Genomic DNA, 22,411 nt, shown 5'->3' on the forward strand with positions numbered 1-22,411 from the left:
AGTGAAGAGGTTCATTCTTACATGTAGGAAAACGTTTGGTTAAGTTGTGATTTTTGTGGCATGGCTGCCCTTGGCTGGGGTAGTTCTGTTTTTTGAGGACAGCACATCATAATTGTTAGTAAAACATCATTGAGTGTATTCTATTGATTTGTCCCCTTATATGTTGATATTAGGGTGCTCCCCAATCTACCTTGTTATAAATACACCAATCCACATTCATTTCATACAGTGCACCTGGGTAAACAACCATCCTTTTCAGGTAAAAATGATGTCATTGCAAGTAGGTCCAAACATATTCACCATAATTCTGAATCTTAATCTTATGTTTATCAAAGATAAGGCTTGAAATAAAGGTTTATGTTTTTAGCCCCTATCCTTCATTGCCTTTGCAACTGTATTGAATAACCAATGCTTAACAAATGACATTATTGGCCTGGCAAAGGTGGCAATTCTTCATGTGAATGGGCATATTGTGTGCAAGGTGTTTGGGAGAATGTTATTTATATGTTAGCTGACTGAATACATTCGCAGCCTGGCATACTTTTTTATGGTTAAAGCTTTGTAGGAGATCTTAGCAGCAGTCCAGATGGTCAGACACACCCACTATATTGTAGTATTGAAGTATCAAAAATAGTAGCAGTTGCATGCTTGTTTTACATTAGGAAGATGAAAAAATGGGATAATTCATCTAGTCAGGAGGCTCTTGAGGTGAAGGCAGGAACAATAATACCACTCCTTTCAGAGCTATGTCCCTCTCTCAACTCTTTTTGATGTGTATCATGTTTTTAAAGTACCACATATATGTCAAGTGCCACAACCCTCAGATGAATATATTGATAATAATTGTCAGTTAAATTCTGTTTTTCTCCTACTGTTTATCACTTAGTGCTCCGTAGTTTTCTATATGGTATAATTGTACTCTGACTCTGACACTTTGAATTGTTTTTGAAAAAAAAAAGAACTGGGATCCTGTGTGTTTGTATGTGAGTGTGTGTTAAAAAAATAAAGGATAGAAAACCTGGGATCACTATTAAGATCTGTATCTTAAATTCTCCTGAGTCATTATGAATATGTAGTTCTCATGAATCATGAATTTTCACTCGACCCATGTTAGGTTTGTTAGATGTGGATTTTTATCTTCATGCCATAAATTGATTTCATTTTGCTAACAAAAAAGAAAGGTTTCGGGAAAAATTACAATTGTTTTGAAAAATGCTTAGAATTTCACGTGTGAACCTATCCAGTGTGTCTGGCATTTTTGCTGGAAAATGTTGTTTTGAACATTTTGATCATGCATGAGGGTGGAAGAAGTAAAAGGTATCCAGCAGAACTTAGCAGATGTGCTTTAAAACAACTGCTGAAAAAATTCTTTGTGCAAAAGTCTGGTACTCACTTTCCCCACAGATCCTGTCAGATGCTACACTGAACCATAATTTGTTTTCTTCTTTGCATTCTTATCAGTTTTTTTCTACAAATTAGAATTTGAGGATTTGTATTTGGAAAAGATACATTGAGTTCCTTTCTAACAGGGATCATGGATTCTTGGAATTTGTTTTAATATGCCAGGATTTTGTGCTGTAGTCTTGCCATTTACTTTTTGATGGAGTTTTTTATAGACTTGGTGTGTATGTATATGCATGAAAGTAAACAAATAGATAAAATAAATATGAAATAAAATATGCTATGGTTTTGAAAAGCTTATTTGATATAAAGGCATTTTCATTCATGTTTGAAAAATCCTTAAGTCATATTACTATTATCCTTCAAAAGTTGTCTTTTCCTCTTCATACCGTAGATCTGTAAAACCCTACTAAGTTATCTGAAACGGGGTGAATCATGCTTGAAATTGATTATTTGAAGTGAGTGTCACAGTCATGTGAAAGTGATTGCTAGAGCAATCAAATCACTGTGGTAAAGCCGGGATGTTCATTTTCCCAAGTTTCGTAAAGTTATGTGCAATAAACATCTGTAAGTACCTCGAAAAGGAAAGATTTCTTAAATGAATGATGTTTTAAGCATTAAAGTTATTTGGGCCATTTGTTTGAAAGCCTCATGGATTGAAAGATTGAATTTTGCACAAAAATAGATCTTAACCTGGAGATGGAGATCAAGTTTTAAAACAAAGTAGTTTTTTACAGGAAGAAATAAGAAAAAAAATAAGGCAATTGACAAAGTCAATTTCCAGATTTTTTTTTTCTAAAAAGATGAAAACAGAAGTTGTTCACAAAACAATGTCATTTTGGTAGCATTCAAAAAGATGCTCTATATGTACACCACTTTTTTCAATGTACATAAGCTTGCCTGAAGGCTACTTACTGTGCCGTGCCCTGTAATAAGCAGTAAGGACCAGCTGGGGGGCCTTACACAATATTGTTGACCAGTCATGCAGTTTGTCTAATTGCCAATCAGTCTGTCCAACAACAAAATGAAACTAATTAATTGATCTCATTAGGGGTTAAGCACTTCCCAATATTTACCTGCCCCCTGCTTTGTGGTGCAGTGTGCCAGGCTCTGTGTGAATAAACACTGTCCAGATTAGTGGGAGGGGTGATGGGGAGTGCAGCTTAACGAATAACACCAGGATAATTGATGGGAGATCTGCGACTACAGATAATACAGTCTTGATAGTATTTTATGTCTAGAGGAATAGGGAATAGAACAAGATGGATTTTGTTAGGATCTGGATGACTTAAATCTGATCATGTCAGGAGGTATTGCTGATAAACCCCTCAGAAATCTGTCAGGCTAGAATATCTCCCTGGACAATTTTACAGAAGACACAGGAGCTGGAAGTAATGAATTCATACATTACTCAGACTTAATGTCTAGCCCTAATTAAAAGGAATCTGGAAAATTCTTTTATGGAAGCTTGTTAAAATGAAGCTATCTCTGCCTCTGTCAATATCCAGGTATAATAAATTCAGCAATCATACCCCATACCCCCATGTGTGGACTGGGCTAAGCCAGTGGTTGTTTAGGTTGTAAGAGAGTGTAGATTTACCAGATTTAAATCCCCCTAAACCTTTAGAAAATATTTTTGCTGCAGTTCAGTGATGTCCTAACAGTGGGACAGTGTTTTCAGATGTCAAATCCCACTGTTTGGCAGGCTTCACTATTTCCATTCTGGTATACGTAGGGGTATGGACAGTTTGACATTAGATACACTGTAATTTCATTGAGGAAAATAAACAGAAAACTTTTTATCTGTGCCTTAACTTAAGCAGTGACTCAACAGCAAGCTGATTGTGTAACTAAAGTTAAAGTTGGTGGTTTACCACCTGTTGCTGTCGTAAAAATGTGGAGCAGTGGATAAGCCTCTTCTACTGGGCTTTTTTTCCCTTCTGCCTCGAAATAGATATTTCAATTTTAAAAGAAATAGACTATAAGTCTACATAGCAGAAGCTATTTGAGCACGCCCTTGATTGAATATACCCATGTTAATTTTGAGTGAAAAAATTTGAAATGAATTAACAAAGATGATATCACTACCAGTACACTTTTTTTAAAAAAAATTGCTGATCATTTGGTTAGTCATAGATATGGTAAATGGTTGTAAAGGAAGTTTACAGACTGTTTCTCACATACTGAACCATTTATATATTTTTTTTCATAAATAAATGAAAAAAAAACTTATTACCACATAAACCATGTGGAACATATCATGTAAAACTGAATTTCATTACTTTATTATGTCTTTCTGTGGATAGACTTCCATCTGATAATCCTGGGTCTTGTAAGTGGAAAACCTGTTGATCTCATTTGTGAGAGGGAGTTTGTTAAATTGCAGTTCCAGCTTTCCACTGCTGGTAGTGTTTACCTTCAATGGGAAGAATTTCCTCTGGTATTTCAGGGAAAGTGTACAGGCATGTGCACATGGGTTCTGCCTCCAGCAAATCCTGGAGTTACTGTAAGAATGAGAAATGTGTGTGTTTGTGTGTGTGTGTGGGGGGGGGGGGGATTTAAAACTCAAGAGCGTAAAAATCTTAATTAAGGGAAGAACTTATACTATTAGACTTCTGGAACAAAAGATTTAACTGTCATTATCAATTAATAGTGAAAATACAGGGAATTTATTGCAGCAGACAATAGAATAAGCTGTTAAATTTCTCTTTTGATAATTCATGTATAAGATCTCTACCTATTGAGTATGGAAATCTATATTTATACACTTCCTGACAAATATTTACTTGTGACGATGATTGAAAACGTTTTGTGTGCACAGAAAGGTGCAGCAATATACTTTATGATTGCATTTTGATAAGATAGTCTGATGGTAAATACACTCTCCAACTTGTGGGTCAAGGTTATTTTATTTTTTTAACAGGATAAAAATTTATGTTCCACAGTAAATGAACATTATTTTACATGTAAAACACAGAGCTGTGGTATAAGTGTAAGTTGTTGAAACTGGAACCAAATCAAAAGGGAAGCTTACATTAAGGGAATTCTATAAAATATGCTAGACATTACTATCAACATATGTTTAGACAAGTTGACATCCTTCTTCTTAGCAAACTTTTTAAAGAAGCTGCCCAGATTTTGTGACAGTTGGTATACTGTGAGCTTTAACCACATATATGTATAAGCATTCTTTTTGGTAATGATGGTGCAGTGTATTCTCATTTCTCTAGGGTATGTATAATTGGAATTGCATAAGTGTAATAAAACTGCCTTGTAATAATCACTTTGTTACCTAACACAAAGGTGTCTTCAAGCCATACTTTATGGCACCATGTACCATCAGTCAGTACTCTCAATTTTCATCAAAATAATTCATTTAAGCTCATACCATCTAAGAGAAAAAGTTGAATAATCCTGTGCTTGTTGATGATTTATTTGGGTCAAAATTATTTTAGCTTCTTTATGAAGCAGTTTCGTAAGAGCATTCTTAGTCTTAACCATTAATATTTATGCATCAATTAATATTCTGCTAAATCTGGTCAGCTGTCATGTTTGATTTACAGTCCTTTTGTCTTTTTTATATAGTGGACTGGTTAACAGTGTTAAGAAAAAGGGATGACGTTTGTTCTTCATGTTTGGGACACTATGAATGTTGGATAACATTTGTTTTACTATAGTTTGAAAGAACTGACAAATAATCACTATTTTCTTTGTATGAAATGCCACAAATTTTAGTATTTTACCACAAAGAATGAAGTACAAGACACATCTGTGGCCTTTAAACATTTCTTAATATTTTTTTAAAGATCTACCTATGTTATGTTCTCTTCATGAGGTGTACTATGTTGAAAAGCATAAAGTCTGAAACATCTATTGGCCAGCCACCATAATATGAGTCAACAACTGAGAGGAAACAAATATTTACTTGATTTGCATGTGAATCTTACAGAGTACAAATATGATATCAAATATTCCATTTCCAATCCTTAAGTGGAGAGGTGCTTTTTCTTGAGCATGTTCTCAGTGTAGATTTAATATATTTTAAACCCCTCTTTAGGCTATGTTAGATGCTTATTTTTGGCTTTACAGTAGATGGAAAACTTCATAAGATGATAACACTTAGGAAGAGTTCAACTCCCCCTTCCATATTATTTTCTTCTAAATTATTTCACAGGTGGTGGGTGGTGTATGGGTTGGTAAGATCCTGTTTCTAAACTGGAAACCTTGTCATTAGCTCGGTGTCATATGATGCCTTCCCTCTTGCTAAATTTTGTTCTGGTGAGTAATTTAAGGAAAGCCATAATTATATTTATAGACTGTACCCCTATGATTTAATACAGATGGTAGGTGACAAATCCTTGATGTATCTGTAGAGTCTCAGTCAGCACTTGTTGAGTACAATGAGTGTTTTGTGACCAAGATAAAGTCTAGATCAGCTGATTGTGGGGTTCCTCATAAATATTGACTTCCATTTATCATCAGTATTTGATCTGGTTGGGGAAAGACCTAGGCTGGTAAATAGCACCCATGTGTAAATGTTTTCGCATTCAGAGTATGTACCCAGCAAAGATTTGTTCTTTGGTTTCCTAGCAACAACAACCACCGAAAATGTGGTTGGATTTTCCAGAGCTAAAAATAAATGGAATTGTATAGGATTTACCCCCTGGTTAAATGACACAAGCCATAGGTAACAGCGGCTGTGTGGTGTTATTCATTTGTGGCATGCATTAGGATGGTGGAAGAAGTGATTTGTGTTCTGACGTCATACCTCCTGCAAAAACATTGTTTTAAACATGTGACAGTCATAAGCCTGAAAAAAAAGTAATGACCTCACAGAACTTGTAAACAAAGTAATTGCCAAAAATAGCAAACATATACTAGAAAAACACATATTATCCTAGACGTTATTTAAAGGAATCCACAAGAGAATTGATAGATATATGTTATACAAGTTGAGATTTTAATTTCTCACAGTTGAATTCCAAACTTTATTTCACATTTTGAATGATGGAAATGAAAAGCTCCAGAGTGTGGTAACACACATAATAGTTCAAAAAAGAACAAATTTACAAAATCTGCATATAAAGGACAGAACAACACTTTAAAATGTCATAATTGTTTCAGTGGTGGCCCGCCACTGATGCTCTTCTTTAATGTCTCAAGTCTGTCATACCATTTATGATACCTTGTCAGATTATGATGGCTACTGTGGTACACTGATTTATTCATTCAATGTGACATGGCCGACCTCACCAAGAAAACATAGATTATGATGAGGATAAAGAAGTATATTAGGACATTACTGCATAGATAAAGGCCACAATATATCTAAACACTTGGCGTTTCATTCACTTGTTTGTGTTACAATAGTGGAAAGTGAAATAAGTAAACTAGTATGTGACACAATATTATAAGAATTGCATAATATTTAAATGATGTTTGGAACTAACATTATAATAAATGGGTTTATTTTTCATTAGTCTTTTGTAATTTTTTTTCAAGTGTGAGATAGTGGATTCCCTCTAGCTTACAGTTGATTTAACTGTTGTGTTTTGGTTCCATTATGTTAACTTTTAAAAAGAATGCCTCCAGAGCAACAATAGTCTCAGCCTGTTATTATGTACCACTTCCTTGTATACAAAGATTAATGGTTGGGAGTTTCGACATGTTTATTTAAAATACTATATTCCTTTTTATGGACAGACACAATGTTTCTGGACATATAGCCAGCACCTTGGGCTGCCCTTGCTGTCACTGTTGCTATGCACTATTGCTTGTTAACACAATAAAAGAAAAATGTACTACCTATTCTATTCAAACCTACAGATATTATTCACAGGACTACATTACAGTTCATGGGCAAAAACGAGCCTGATGGGATTGTTTTGGGAGATATTATTAAGTCTTTTTTAATGAAATTTTCATTTTTTATTACAGTATGGCATTTTCCTGGTCTGACTGACTTTGAGTTCTCCTGGGTATGAAGCCCTGTGCAAGTTTCATTTTCTGAAAGTCCACAGCAACAGTGGTATGTAATGAAAATTAGTAGTGATTAGGCTCAAACAGTACTGTATGATTGGGGTGATCAATCTGAATGTATATTTATTATTTTAGAAAATTATTTTTTTGTTGGCCCACATATTTAGAAAAAAAATGTTACATATGCTCTTTAACATTAATATTGAATCAAAATCGACAGAAAATGTTTAGTGCATTTTTGTGGCAGTCATCAAATCTCATTCATCTTGAAAATAAAAAAAAGCTGCATAACCTACAGAGAGAAACCTCAAAAAAGATTGATTGCTGAAAAATACATTGTGAAATATTCATTTATAATTCTGTTTATTTTACTTTGACAGAAGGCCCCTGGTAGAAACAGTCTGATGAAAGAGCATTTGCCACTGACATACCTGGTCTATCATCCCTGCAAGGTGAACTTCAGAGCTATCTATCAGTAGGAAAGGTTAAACAATGAGGAAAATCAGGAATAGGTTGCTGAAGGTATCATGCATGAGGCTTGCCAGTATCACTGTCTCCTAGCAACAGGAGTCCTTGGAGGTTAACGGGAGCCAGACTGGAGAAGGGCCCCTTGAGTTGCATTGAACAGAAATATTCTTCTGAAGCTAGTCACATGAGTTTGCCAAACAAGAGGCCCTGGTTGAGGTGGGTAAAATATGCCAGAGTGATTTCATACGTACATTCATACATACAAACATTATAACATGTGCACGCACGCATGCACACACACACATATATAAAATGGAGAATGAACTGAATATGGGAGTTCTAAAAAGACGGAACTAACAGTGGTGCAAACATTGAAAACATGAGCTCTGTAATGTAGGAAATGGAGCCCGTGTATATAAACAGGGGGAAAGTTCATCCCATTCCCACGCTTTATAACCCATATGACTTGAGACATGCCCAGTGTGGATCTTGACATCCAGCACAGATATATAGCTCTTACTTCAAGATGTTTCAATAAATCAAAGAAACTATTGCAGCGGCAGGGCTCTGGTTACTTCCGTTTTAGTTTCTTTAGAAAAATTTAACCTTAAATTAGTTGTAAGCAGTGTCCAGGATCAATATGTTAGAATGTGCAGTGCTTGCTGTGAAGAATGGTTTCTATCCATAAACAAGTGTTGGAAAGTTCCTTTCCAGTTAGCAGGCTTGGTTTATTCCAGATTGTCAATTTATCATCCAGTTTAGCTTTCCCTTTCATTTGTCATGAAAGATCAAAAAGAAAAATCACACAAAAACACATGCGGTGCCAGGACTGAATTTAACAGCAGTAGCTAGCTCATCAGTTCTTTGCAATGAGTGCAAACATTCATCCTGCCACTTGACATTCTTCTTACACTGACTTGTAGTTGGCAGTTCACTTTCATTACATGTGCTCTCCATCTCTTCATATGATATACTTCTCTCCATTAAATAAGTGATGCCAACTTGACTGTTTATCTGTACAAAATTTCTCTATCCGATGATATGTAACAAATTAAAAATGAATAATTCCGTGGAAGCATTTACTTGTATTTGATTTGTACTTACCCATATGAATTTATGTGTGATTGATCTAAGGGGATGATGAAAAATACCAGCACGAAATAGAAGTAGATAAATATCGAGTCATTTTCCGTAAAAAAAAACAACATTTTTTTATATACAGACATTTAGGGTCTGCACACGTAGGGGTCAATGTCAATATAGTCAATGTCAGGGGTGGCATCAGCATTGCTGTGTACTTTTATAGAAAACATGATAAGTGGAAAACCATTTGACCTTTTGCCTTCAAACATACACCACTGATGAATATTAGTAACATACAGGTCAGGTTTAAAAATCAGCTTGATCAGACCATTTTTCTAGAAGTAATACTTTTTTTCGCACATTTTGAAAATTAAATGCTAAATATTTCCCAAATCAAAGGAATTATGGGAAAAGTTACTATAGAATTCTGACCAAAAGTCATATATGAAGATTTTGAATATGACCTTAGATTTGACCTTTGGCCTATATTTAAAGTCAGATTGGACTAATATTTTAATTTTAAAGTTTAACATAATTAATAATACTGTGTGAATTATGTCGAATTAAATAAACTGTTATCTTGTTAGATATCTGATGAAGTTACTCGCTGTTATAGATTAGATTAACTCTTTAAAACTATAGGTTTCTCATCCTAAACACCTGCTGCCATGAATACAGACTGTTAATTTTCCACATTACAATATTTTTCCTGTATATATCACCATCACATTCGCAATACATGATTTTGTTTTAATATCATTTAGGTATATCGCTTGACCGTAACTGATAACAAGATATTCCTTGCTAAATGGATTTCTTTCAGTTTTATTTATGTTTGTAAATTGCACATAACATTTAAACGTAGGTTGGGAGTTAATGTCCTGTGTACACGTGAAAACTAAGAAAACACAATTTTTTTTCATAACTTTTTAGCGGCATCAGGAATTAAATGTATGCTGTATGTACTACTATCAAGAATTTGCTCTATATACCTGATATATATACTCCTCTAACACACATGTTGGGAAATAACAGGCAAATGATAGAAATGAAATAATAGTACAAGGATCCATGTTTATATGTGTATATTCAAAATAGGAAACAGGTTATTGCACATGAAATCCATACACTAAATGATAGAGCATAAAATAGTTAAAAGTGCTTCTCTGGACATGCAAGTGATACCATTGCATTTAAGCACAGCTATCGCTTCAATAACCTCTTTCGGAGTAAAAAGCATTTGGAATCACGGACCTTCTACCCATGGAATATCAGGCACTCAGAGCAGCAGTCAATTTTGAACTTGGCTCCTACAGTCTTCAGAATATTGGAACATGCAAAGTTTTTTGTGTATATATGTATGAGCAACAATGTTCATCAGCTTGGTAGTTGGATCATATAGTAAAAATAATGCTAAGGTTACCAAACACAAGCTAATTTTTTTTTTTTTTTTTTACCATTGCTAGTTTACCGCCTTCATCAGACGATAATGGATACCAGGAAATGAGCATTTCACAAGTTAGAAGATATTCCTAAGTAACATAGCCATTTGTTTCCTGGCTGCAGCAGTGTGATAAAGAACTTGGTTTATTCTTGGATGTTGTGGTTGAGTGTTGTGCTAGCCAAGGCAGTGGAGATCAAGTTCCTTTTTTTGTACCAAAATGCATGTTTTGTGTCAGTTTGTACAGCAGGCATGTCATTGTTGATTATTCTCTTTGACACAGATAGAAAAGGCTCTCCTTACTGTAAAATGGAATGGTCCAGCTAGATGGAGTAATGCTCATAAGCTGAGTTCTTAAAATGGAATTAAATAGGATGATTAAGGAGATGACTAAAATGGATTTTTAATATAAAAATTAAAAAAAAATATAGATAATGATTATTATCTGCCTACATTAGGTCCTTTGTCATATCATTTATTCTTTTTAGCACATCATTTTTTTATTGAATAACACCACTATGAGATTCATAAAAGAATTAATAATAGTAAAAAGAAAAGCCTTATCATAACTATTATAGACAAAAACCTAACATTATCAGTGTCCTTACCTCTTGTAGTATGTTATATATTTTGATTACAGCAAGATTATGCACTCAAGTAATTTGCTTATAGTCTAGGATTGGCGCCTTTGGTCTTCCAAAAACAAGAAGAAGATACCAGATTGTTGTTTCTGTCCTCTGTTTTGTTGATATTTTACACTCAGTCAAAATAGCACCATTGATAATGTATGTCAATAGAAATATTGTATGTTATGACTGAAAAATGTTAATGTTATGGTACCATCGGAGGTAATTATATCATAATGTTTTTAGTGTTAAAGGGCAGACCAGTCATTTACAAAAGAAGTTAGCCAAGTTATTTGACAGGCTTTCTAAGGTTATTCTGTAGGTAATGACCATCAGCCATTGTTTTGTTAAGCAGATATACTACATTATTGCTCACTAACATTAGCTTTCTTAAATTAAAATCAAAGCTTTGAGGGAAGTATGTCCATTTACAATCCATTTTTCTCCCCCCCCCCCCCCCCCTTCTTCCCAATGGTTTTGTTACAAGCCTGATTACTTATTAATTATCAAAATTTCTGGTCTCCTCTTAGGTTTCCTCTTATTTGTTACTTTTTTACTAAAGGGGCACTGTTGGTTTAATAAGGTGTGCCAAAGGTTAAATCTCACTGTGGGCATTTGGGACTTACAGGTGGTATTTAGAAATCACACTGTCTGCCTAAAGAAAAGGCTCTGTCTAATGGTGTTAAGATTTGAGATTGGCTTGGCAAAACAGTAGGGGCTACAGAGTGCTTTTTCATGCCAGATAGGCGGACAGAGTGCATTTCAGTTACTGCAGTTTTTCTTTTCATAATTACTTAATTATCTGTTGTAAGTTGACAGAATATTGATTTTGGTGTGTATTTTAAAAAAATCTGGCCATGATTTGTCTTTGTAGTATATCAGAATAAAAAATATATATAGTGGATTGAATAAGTTGCTAGATATTCGTGGGCAATTTCAACACACTACTTCCACAGTGGGATCTTACCAAGTGTTTTTACCATTTCATCTTAAAGTTATAAGTCATGCCATCTGACCCACTCTTCTACATTTTCAAACAATGCAGTGATAAATTTTTGGCAGCTGGAAAATGTTGCTGAGCTTGTGTCCTCAATTGTAAAGATGCTGTTGAATGAAATAAGAAGGGCTTTCGTGACCTGCATCTTTCTGGGAAAATGCTGTGAAAGAGTTTAAGAAATGATGATTGAGGTGGAATGCCATTTCTTGGCCTGACAAGCTATGGCTGTTTTATCTCAAACTGGAGCCGGCAAAGTGGCATTTGCATTACACAATTGGTCATGCCATGCACAAGTTACAGTGGTTTCTTTGCAGTTTTTACTCTAGGTTTAATTATAGCAGCCACATGGAAGCTAAAACAGTTGCCAAATGGAATTGGAGCAGAACAGTCTTTTATAATCAGATGATGGGGAATTTGAGACTTGTGTACTGTTTTATATTTAAAAAAACTTCATCACACTTTAAGTAAGCTTGAATATTGGGAGTAGGATTTCTTGGGAATGTAAATTCTCTGATCTTTTTAAATGTTGGAGGTAATAAGTTTGGTATGTGATGATAATCAACACTTCTAATTAAAGTTTGTATGGAAGAAAGAGCAAAAATTCTGTGAATGAATGTCAGGAAGTGTAAATAACTCTGGTTCCACATGATCCTGGGAAAATAGAGTGGTGTCTTGGGTTTCTAATGTTTGTATATTTAACTGAGTTAAAAGGTTCTTGACCAGGTGCTGTGATTTATTCACCTGTTTGATAGAGCTGCTCTTGATTTGATACAAACTGAGAAATAAGAGCTTCTTTGTTTTTGGACATGAGATTTGATAAGGTTGATTGAATTCAATGCCCAATTCTACTGTTGGTTTCAGTTGAAAATCTTTGTCTTGAGGCAGTTGTGTTTCTTAGGGGAGTTCTGTTTCTTCAGGCTCTGATCTCTTTGTCAAGCTGTCCACGGCCCAATATAAGGTGAGCACAGGAAAAAGCAAAGTTCATTGAAAAACATCATATACAACTGCTTAACTTTAATATCCAGTTTCAGAGGAGTGGGCCTTTACTAGGAGGCCAAGACCAGACAGTTTTCTTTCTACCTAAACTATCCAGACAGGATATCTCATAACACGCTTAGGTGACAGATATAGGCATTATTAATAATCTGGTATTAAACTCTGACATTGGTTTGGTATCATGTGGGTCTTTCAGATTATGTCATAAGAGACCTTTTCTTGAGTACAGGATCTGCTTATCAGACTACCATAAAACATTGCTATGTGGGGATGTTGCTAGAACTAATAGTCTTTTTGGAAATGGTAATTACTACTAGGAAGTGAATCAAAAATTTTTCTTGGCAAGGTAAATCAGCAGTTATCTTTTGACTTTGAAGGTATTACAACTATTCGTATGAGATTCATATTTTACAATAAATGCATTGAAAACAACTCAAAGAATTATTTAAATTCCATTTTAACACAAAAACAATGGTTATCTCAATTATTCTGGAATATGTGCTTGCCATCAGACCATGTGGACCAGATGGCTATACCTCTGTAATAATCTCTGTAATAATCTCTTAAGTGATTATTACAAAAAAAAAAAATCTTTTTAGAAAAAATTGTGACTAAGTTTGAATGTTGGATTTTTGGGCCAGAATAAACAGTTGCTATCTCTTTACTATGCCTACATAATTGTCAAAATCTTAAGTTTATATTTAAAGGGGAAACATGTTTAAAATGCTATGTGCCATCATGAGGACAACTAGAATATATGAATTTACATGCTCTTGGAGAGCCACACTAAAAAATGGGACATTAATTTAAAGGTACATACGAACCGAGCATCGGTGGAGTGTGTATTCCCAGTAACACATGTAAACCACTTCTACTAGATTCTTATATGACTCAAATAAATTCGACATGCCAAGGGATAAACTGAATAAATCACTCGATCAGCCATAAAAGACCTTTAGACTGCTCCTTTCTTTAAATTTTTGGTTGTAAATTTAACCTACTTTCGTGACCTACTTTCCTGGCCCATTGACATCCAGCTTAGAATGCCAGCAGAAAAATCCGTTCAAACATCATTTCATAAAATTAAACAATGCCTTTTGGTAATTCTCTTAGTTATACTACTTGAAACTATATGCTGGCATTTGGTTGGTTTTTGTGACAAAAAATTGACTTTGTATGCATCTTTAAACTTAATTTGAACAGGCCTTGTAAATAGAATAGGCGTTTGTGAACTCGAACATAAGATTTGCAAGCACAAATGCCCAAATTTATGACTCAAGCCACGAATTAAGTACCCCAACGTAAAATAAGTAGCTACGAGCAAAAACCATAAGTCCTCTTGTCTACCCGTTTGGTACATTCTATATGAGTTTGTCGAGAGTGCATTGCTGCCGAATTAATATGCGGATAGTAGAATATACAAATACATTAGTTTTGTCTGTTTTGGGACTTTTTATGTTTTTTTTTATTTATTTTTTCATTTATTTTATTTATTTATTTATTTATTTATTTATTTATTTATTTATTTATTTATTTATTTATTTGTTTGTTTGTTTATTTTTCAGATATTATAAATACATGAATACAGATAAAGCTTTAGCCCCTTCATTGGGCCTCTCTCCTCAAAGACATAAAGGAGAGAAAATGTCACTCTTTTATGATTAGGAATCTCCGAAAGCTCTAACGTGCTGTTTCTTGTATGTTCCGCCACATTCAATGTAATCTTGGATTGAAAAAAAAAAGAACCTATATGTAACGGGAGTATACAGCCAGAGATCTGGTTGGAGGCTGACCAAATTGTTCGTGTGGTTTGCTTTGCTCATGGCTACCAATTTTACATTGGAGTACTTAATTCATAGCTTGAGTCATGAATTTGGGCATTTGTGCTCCAAAATCTAAGGCTTCAGTTGTGAAAGCAAACAGCAGTAATCGTTTATGAGGCCTGTTAAACAGAGCAAAAATCTTTGGGGCATGATTCCCACACTCTTCATCTAGCTAGTTAAGCATGTTTAGTCCAGTGGGACCAGTTGTAGCAATTCATCAGAGTGTCACACTAGTTCCTTATGGCGTAGGGGATGTTTTCACATTGATGAATGCTATGCCAGGATAGCTCATGTAGAAACTGGAGCTTGTCATTTTGGGTACATAGCTATATTCCGAGGGTCCGTTGTTTGTTAGGTCCGTTGTTGTGAAGGCCTCTGGTTCCGAGGGGCTGCTGTTCCGAAGGACCATTGATCCGAGAATCCGCTATTCCGGACCCATATGTATATGAATATATTAGCCTAAGTGCAGACACCAAAATGGTGCAGGAGAGAGAAGAAAATAAGGTGAAGATGTGTAAATTTAAAAGAACGAAGAACTTAAGAAAATAATTAAGCGAAAGTGGAGTTCATTTACAATCCTGCATGAATAACATCAAATTAATTTTTTTTTTTTTTGGGGGGGGGGGTTCTATCAGCATCACTGTGTACAAGTAAAAAAAAAAAACAATTTGACATTGCAAGCAGTGAAACTGCTACAGTTTGAGACCTCATACAATCTCCATTAATTTCAACAACAATGTCATGGCAGTTAATAACTTCTTTGGGAATAAGGGATCTTCGGACTAAGAAGCATTCGGACCCTCTACCTTCGAAATATTGGGCCCTCGAAACAGTGGTCAATATACAAAATTGGCTCCTACAGTATTTGGGTGTTAGGACCATATACACTCGATCAAAAACCAAAAAAGTTAAAATTTTCTTTTTTTTTTTTTTTTTTTTTTTTTTTTTTTTTTTTTTTTTTTTTTTTTTTGGTATAGTGTATAACCATGGTGTGTACATAGGGTCTTATTTTCAAGTTAAAGTGGTATTTTCAACCTTGAAGATGATACCCCTCTCCCTTTCACTACTACCACAGTGTTAATCCACTTCATGAAATGGATCCAAGAATTTTAATTCCTTGAATTCTCTTCAGATATGCACCAAAAATTGGAGGTCTGTATTGGGTTGGAGAGAGGGACACTTTACATGACATATTTATTAACAAAACTAATGAGTATAAATAGGGGTTTGCTGTTGTGTTCATTTATATCACAGGCTAGACTGGTCTTATTTCAACCAGAAGCAAATTGCATGTATCTATGGGAGTGCTTCTTCTGTGTCATCCCACAGACAAAGTGACAAAGGGGGTGGGATACATATTATATCAGGAGAAAGTAGCCTGATCAAACTGTATCTGCCCCCCCCCCACACCACCGTACCCGACCCCACCCCTCTCTTCCTCCAGTAACACTGTTTACAAGAAAAGCACTTACTTTTAATCTTTGTGTGTGTGTGCGTGTGTGTGTGTGTGTGTGTGTGTGTCTGTGTGTTTAACTGGAGTTATTATTTATCAAGGAGTCTATTTACAAAGGAAATGAATAATAGTCTCCAACACTAAGTTGGTAAGACAATGCCTTACAAAAAATGCTTTCTCATGGCCAAGACAATCGAGTAATGTATTTCAGCATTAGGTGCCACTTATCTTGTCATGACTTTTAAGCTGATTTTATCACCAATAAATAAAAGAAATATATATTAATATGAATCACAGGTAGTCCTTTATGCTTCATGAAAAATATGATATTTATTAATTTATTTATCATTACTATTATTTTTTTAAACAATTAGGCAGAATATGTTATTTGAAGTGTTCAATGGGACATTCAACTTATCTGATGTTTCTGCACATGTACCACACCCTTTACCATGTAGTTCAATATTGATTGTGCTATTCAAGAACAACTTGATTAATTTTTTTTTCTCTTTGTTTTCATTAAGAAGAAAACATTTCGTCTTTTTAATTAAAAAAAATATATTAGAGAAATGCACATTAAAAGTTCTCACTTTTTTTTTTGCTCCTGTAAAACAAATTTAAGTGAATAAGATTTGCGGTGTTTTGAAATCATAATGGACATGTATGGTGATAAACGTAGAATTAATTTTTCAGACTTTTTCACAATTTTTTTTTGTCTTTTTTGGCTGTTAGTAGTATTTTTGTAAACCAACACAACTGATTGAGTAAGCACTTGGGGCCTTTAATATGTATTGAATACCCCTCATTTTAAATTGGTACAAAATAATTTTATGTTATGTAGACCCACTTTATACATCAAGGATTTTACAGCCAGCAGATTAGACTTAATTATTGCAAATGTGCTATTCAAGTCTATACGGTATACGTACATATTAAAGATTTTACAGCCCACAGATAACACTTGTTGAGTGAGCCAGCCTATGCTGTGTAAAAGGTTGCTGCACTGATTCAATCAACCTGTTTCTGCACACCAGAGGCAATTGGAGAAGCTCTTTTTTGTGGCAATTTATAGCACACTACTGCAGTGATGTCAGATTCACTGGCATTTTCCAGAATGTGGTTTGCATCTTGCAAGGGGACTTGCATGAACGTAGGTCAACAGTAAAACAACATCTGCAATCATTGGACCTGGTGCACTAGTCTAAAGTGGTCGGCAAATGTTCAAAAATTCTTCACTCAAACAACGTGCTCCTTGTTTAACCATTTGAACAAAGCAGCAGTAGGCCATGATTAAATTGGGTTGATTTAATTTGGGGGGAAATTACGGGTAGTTTGATTGACTATCACTTTCCATGTGATATAAACAGAGACTTCTAAACTGATTCATACAATGACTGGGGATTCAGCAAGATGTTGTTGTTTGTTGTTGTTTTAAAGGGGATCAATATGGTTAAATGGCCTAGATAGATCAAAATAACACCTCCACCCCCCACTCATGTCAATTATGTAAATTACTTATGTAGATATAAGTGCAATAAAATTAAACACCATTAGAGCAAAAATTCTCCTTTTCAATGTTTTGTTGTTTAATTCTCCACCCCACGTTTCTGCTTTTTAGCTCCACCCCTGTTTATAGTCAATTCAACTGCTTTGTAAATCAACGTAAGATAGTGATTGGTTTGCATTGTAACTTTGGACCTAAGTAAGGTATTATCATGAAAATTGGCATCATTGAAGACAAGAAGGTGTTTATGACCTACAATCTGGTGCCCGCATTTGCTTTTTTAATTTTTTGTTTATGAGATATGAGCCCCTGATTATAATGTTCCATCAACCATTGTTTTTCCTTAGGTCTTCAGCTATGCACATTAAGTGTGCTGTGTCTGAATGTATTTCATTATTAGTATAACATTAGCTAAGAACATGATCGGTGGTCTTTATATGGCCTTGGTAGTTGAAGGCATGTAAATTGCCCAATCGCCATGTGCCTGTTGCTTTAATGTGAAAAGAATAAAAAGGCACAATCCCTTCCGCCTGCTCACAATTTACCCATTTATTCCAACATTGAGATCGTGTGTGGATAATAATTTGAAGAACCTTCATAACTGCCAGGAGTGTTTTTAGGTTGGACGGTACTCAAACTTGGCTTCCAAAATATTATTCTAAAGCATTCAGGGCACGTTACATGCATGCTTGTATCAACAAAAAACATGATGGAAACTTAAAAGATACAGATGTTCAGAAAGCAAAAAAGATCAAAGGGATTAAGTGAACAGTGATAACAAGGAACACCCCATGTACAATTATTGTTCAGACTGCAACCTATTCCTCAAAGTGGTTGCTCTAGCGATACATTTTAGCAATACAGTCTGTAGTGGCTCACTTTGTCCTCCATGTAATTAAGCTACAGGATTGTTCTTCCTTTCACACATCCTCCACAAGCATGCTCCCTGCAGTAAACCAGGTTAATTAGTTAGCTGTGGTGATAGGAGTCTACGTTAAGGTGACTTTTACTTAATATCCAGGTTATCTTTTAAAGTGTACCAGTACAGATTGTATGCTAAAGGATAATGCTTGATGTGAAAAGGGCCTAAGGCTAGATTGTTGACACATTATTAGTAAATGAAAATATTTTCATAACTAATCATATACAAAGATTTATTCTAATCACAAAAAGTCCCATAGCCATTCATTAACATTTCTCATTCTGTGTGATAAACTGACTAATTTTAGAACTTAAGTGAAAGGTAATGAAGCCAGAGGTGCATTTAGACTAACTTTTGAACTTCCATTAATTTGCTCACCTAAGTGGTAGCAGGCCTAATGTACAAAAACAAGATTACGTAGTCTGAAAATTACAGTGATGCAATGTGTTAATCATAGTTGATAATTAAGCAGCCCAGGGACATCCATAAGTACCCACATATCTTTTTTTTTTTTTTTTTTTTTTTTTTTTTTTTTTTTTTTTTTTTTTGGGGGGGGGGAGTAAGGTAATACCACCTTTATACTATTGTTCTTCTGTCTGCCTTAGGTTTAATTATTTTTAATATAGTCTTAAAATGACTGTTCATCTTACAATATAAAGTCTTTGTTATTTTTGCTCTCTTTCCCACCCAAGAGTGAAATAGGCTATTAAAGTCCATTGTGTATTTAACCATGATGAAACTGTTTCTTCAAAATGTACAACCTGTATATGGGTGTCCTTTTGCCATAGCAAGAATCACTTGGTAAACTTTCTTTTTAATGAAGTTATCAATGAAACCTCCCGTAGTCTCGTGAAAAACAGGATATTTTCAGTTTGTGGGTGTTTACATCTACCAGAGTGGTTCAAATACCCTTTGTAATTGCTATTTTGGCTGAGAGGAGATTCTGAATGACCCAAGTTTGCTTAAGTTTTGTTTTCTCACCTTGGTATATAGAAAGCAACCAAAACATACTGTTTGTGTAAATAGTCCTGTTTGGATTAGAGCAGGTAATATTGTTTGTGGACAATATAGGGGATTGTTCTCTTTTTCCATTTAAACTCTCATGCCTCCTTATATTCCATGTTAGCCAAGTCTCGACAGTGGTTTGCTCTCTGTTTTAACAGGAGAGTGGTTTCATTGAATCAACATTCGCCTTTCTGATCCCCATCTAGATTGGATCAAGGCTAGCCTTTTAAAATGTTGACAAATCGGTTTACTGCAGCTATGTCCCTGCACAGGGCTGAAGAAATGGTTAGGATTACTTATTCACAATGGGCTCATCCAGCATGGAAGAGATGGGTCAAAGGATAGAAAAGGCTGCACTATTCAGTATGCCAAGCCTCTTTCCTAAATTAGCATTTGAGTCTGCACTTTTGTATAATGAGCATGTTTGTCATCGTCTGACAATTGTTGTTGAGTGATGGCGCTGTTCCTGCTTCATTCTGGAAAAAAGTTCTATCCAGATCTTTTAGAAAAAAAAAATTGTTGTGACCGAATCTAGTCACGCAATGCTGCACCTAAAAAGTCCTTTCAGCCATCCATCTATCTAACAGAGTCCCTTAAACAGATTTAAGTGTACATCTCAAAACTACAGCTGTAACCATAATGCACAAAAGGTTGATGTATTTATGTATTAGAATAATTTTTTTCTCTGTCTTTTCAGGTTGTATTCTCCTAAACCGTGTTTGACACTTTTAGACAGCTGAGGGGCACAGTACATCTCACCCTGAAACTCCAAAGGCAAAAAAAAAGCTGCTATTATTAAGTAATGGACTTCGAAGCTGTACTTTAGTCAAAGAAAATAAATTAACTCACCAACTGAGTTATAACTTCCTGCCTAATTGTGCTTTTCTGAAGCAAATATGTGTTTGTTGCTTTGAAACTTTTCTGCTGATTTTGCAAAGGCAGTTAATAGTAGTTAATAAGGCTGGTTATTTTCAACTTTTTTGGCTATGACCTGTTACTTTTGTGCATCCTCATTTTATATGTACTTTCATCATTTTATAGATGGGCTTTATTTATATATATTCTTATCACCATTGTCCACCCTATAACTGCCACTTCAGGGCTATTCACACTGGCGATTTCGACCTCGGTTTAGGCCCAATCACTGCAGCTATGTCCCTGCACATTGAAATATCTCATTGAAATATTTCTTGACCCAAGTAAATTAAATATTTTGTACAGCATAACAATTGTCACTTCTTGAACTCCCCCTATGTTGTTCATATTACTTTCTAATGAGAACAATAGTGCTCATGCTTAACAGGAAGTACAGCTGATCATGATGAAAAGCTATCGCTGCCCATTTCTGTGAAAGCAAAGAAAGTGGGTTTATTTTATTGCACCGTGGTTTACTTGCTAGTGTGAATGTCCCTTGTATTTATCTTTTACTTCAAATTTCCTGAGTGACTTTCTTTGGTAAGAATGGAAGTTCCTTTTGAAAATCAGCATGATCATATTATTTTTACAATAGTAATTAAATTTTTGGTCACATGGATTTTGGCAAAGCTCACCCTATAAGTAACAAACTTTTCTTTTGTTCTTCTTCAAGTTTGCTGAGTGGGTTTGTTTAGTGAGTATACATTCTTTTTGAAAATCAGCATGATCAGATATCTTTAGACAGGTTATGTGTTATGTTGTTGTGCATGTATTTTGGTTATGCTCACCCCATCAGTGACAAACTGTACTTTTGTTTTACTGAAATTTGTTGAGCAGTTTGTTGTGTAAAAAAGCTTTAGTTAAAAAATTCAAATATATTGGTTAATTGCCACACAATACTGCACATTTCGTGATGTTTTGCAATCCTGTTGTCCAGTGTTTTCTTTTAAAAACAGTTAATTGAGCTTTGTAAACATTTTAAAATTGTATCAGAATTATTGATTTTTTAAGTAACTGGGAGTGACTTTTTCCAATTTTTTGACTTCTATGAATAATGTGGTTGCAGCATTTCTATATTAGTCAATATTTCAAATAAAGAGCTTAACTTGTGCACATGGTACAAATTGAGGACTTGCATAAACTAGCAAGTTCAGTACAAAAAAGCTGTCGTGTTTTGAAAAGCAGGTATACACTTTTTAGGAAGTTGCTCACTGTTATCACTGAAAAGTTGATTTTTTAATTGCTATGCTCACTGAAATATTTTAGTTTATGTTAAAATGGAGCAATGGGGATAACCTTTTTTCTGTTAAGGGTCTGTATATCTGAACTGCTTTGCTGTCTACTTCTATTTGAATACTCGTAGATTGGATACAAATATGCATTGTTTCAAAAGTCATGCTTCAAGTTTGCCCCATAATTACGAATTATACCAAATAATTTCACCTTATAAATGGTTAAGATTTCTTAGAAATATATATTGACTTTCTGTTGCATCAAGCAGTAAAGTAAAACTGGTAAAGATGATTTGCTGTGATTGTTATTCATCTGAGAAATACAAACTTAAAGATTGTTCAGGTAAGATCAAATAAAAGGTTGCATTTACTTAATTCTCTAAATTGCGCTCTTGGCTATTACATCTAGGTAAGGCAGAGCGCACGGGATGGCTACTCATTCTGGATTTAATTATAAGTTCTACAGGGGAGCAATAAAGTATACAAAGGGGACTTTCCACCAATTTTGGTGTCCAAAATAACAACCGAGTGGTGCTATCAGTATTTTCATCGAAACCATCACGCCT

General features: G+C 34.7%; 1 long non-coding RNA gene across 22 annotated transcripts in view; it reads left to right on the plus strand.

Annotated features, from left to right (window-relative positions):
- LOC106155827 (uncharacterized) overlaps positions 1-22,137 on the plus strand; it is a 62,890-nt gene extending 40,753 nt beyond the window's left edge. For 20 of the 22 annotated variants that reach the window (XR_015333190.1, XR_015333192.1, XR_015333186.1 and 17 more), the window contains 3 exons: positions 7,339-7,429; positions 7,761-8,064; positions 20,396-22,137. This is a non-coding gene — a long non-coding RNA (uncharacterized LOC106155827). The remainder of the gene's footprint in view (positions 1-7,338; positions 7,430-7,760; positions 8,065-20,395) is intronic. The other 2 variants (XR_015333191.1, XR_015333193.1) reach the window with 2 other exon arrangements.
- Positions 22,138-22,411: the final 274 nt, after the last annotated feature.

The sequence above is a fragment of the Lingula anatina genome, chromosome 2 (genome assembly GCF_051362555.1).
Source record: "Lingula anatina isolate TDL-2025a chromosome 2, LinAna3.0, whole genome shotgun sequence".
NCBI lineage: Eukaryota > Metazoa > Brachiopoda > Lingulata > Lingulida > Lingulidae > Lingula > Lingula anatina.